Here is a 1,469-nt window from a genome sequence, read left to right as displayed (position 1 = left end):
CAATTATAAAAGAAAATCAAACTTTTAAAAAGAAGGCAATCTCTAAAAGCTGAAAATGCAGTGAAACAAATTAACCTAACGTATATCCATCAGCACTGTTGCAAGTGTCTTTAAAACATAGTGATTTGACTGTCCATCCCTGAGGACAAAAATCACTGCAGAAAATTGTTTGTACTGTTTGCAGTAATTCTATTTTTGGTGATACTGTTGTATTCTGTGATGGTTGGGTATATAATGTGTGATAACGTAAATAGGTGATTATATAATAGAATAATTCTGTGATCCCCAGTATCCTTAAGAAGTAGGATTCTCAACTTAGGAGAAAGAAGATATAGATTTTAAAAAGAAAAGAAATAGAAGAAGTTTAAGTAAAAATACATTGTCCTGAATTTGAATTGGAAGTATCAATATGAACTTACAAATTAACTTATTTTTTAAAAAATTATTTCCTAGTTTCTTCCACTGAGAGACCCTAGAAACAGTAACGAACCCAGTAGCAAAGGACACTCTTATCTAGAATGTGGTTCTGAAATACCATTCTCCACTAAAAGGAACCAGGGTTCTTAGAGGAATGGCTGCTTCCAGATCTGGGACGGCTCACGAATAAGTTAGATTGGAAGATCTTTTCATACCAGCCAGCAAGAAAGTTCTCAAAGATGATTGAGTATGTTCAATGGACTCCAGAGCCAACTTTTAGGCTCCTGCTAACCACTGATGGGACAGTTTGAGCATTAATAAGAAAAATAACTATGATAGAATGAATAGAACACATTACATATATTTAAATCTATCCATTTGTGATAAGTCTATAATAATAAAAAAACTAATAGGTCACCATTACATGATGTTAGGGAGCCAACTCATTATTCTGAAAACTGGTAAATAAAGGGAAAGAAAGCACTTACTCTGTCTTTTTTAAACAAACTATCCCACTGGGTAACCAAAGAGTAAATGGAGGGTCGGGGAGGGAGGATTCTTTATAAAAGATTTCCTGCTAATAAAGGAGGAAGAAATGACAGAATTAGAATCTCGCTATTTTCAACCCCAAATGAACTAATGGATCTGGGCATTGTGCGTCAGAGGCTAACATTCCCGAGAGAGAGACAACTACACACCCCCTGTGAAGGAGTCTCACTGAAAAAAAAATCAAACCAGGAAATACAGAGAACAGAGCAACACGCTAACCTACACCATGGGGATGCAGTCAGCAAAATCCAGACTATGGCAAACTTCGCAGAACAAATGACCCAGTTCCTTCAACAAGTTTATTGTTAAGAGCAAGAGGAAAAAAGATAGCAGAAGGGAACCTGTGGGTTGAGTTGTGAAAGACATTATCAACCAACGGCAACGTGTAGGTCTGATGTGGATCCTGATTTTTAAAGGAAAAAAAACTGTATTAAAATATCTATGAGAGGGCCGGCCCGGTGGCGCACTGGATAAGTGCGCCGCTTGGGAAGCGCGGCGGCGCT

At 37.4% G+C, this 1,469-nt stretch overlaps 1 protein-coding gene across 1 annotated transcript in view; it reads left to right on the top strand.

Moving 5' to 3' along the window:
* Nucleotides 1-1,469, top strand: part of THSD4 (thrombospondin, type I, domain containing 4) — a gene marked incomplete at its 3' end in the record, with an annotated part of 212,111 nt that overhangs the window by 209,629 nt on the left and 1,013 nt on the right. The window lies entirely within an intron of this gene.

Source organism: Galeopterus variegatus, unplaced genomic scaffold (genome assembly GCF_000696425.1).
Source record: "Galeopterus variegatus unplaced genomic scaffold, G_variegatus-3.0.2 Scaffold2873, whole genome shotgun sequence".
In the NCBI taxonomy this organism is placed as follows: domain Eukaryota; kingdom Metazoa; phylum Chordata; class Mammalia; order Dermoptera; family Cynocephalidae; genus Galeopterus; species Galeopterus variegatus.
The sequence above is the reverse complement of the archived record's forward strand: the minus strand, read 5'-3'. Positions and strand labels throughout refer to the sequence as shown.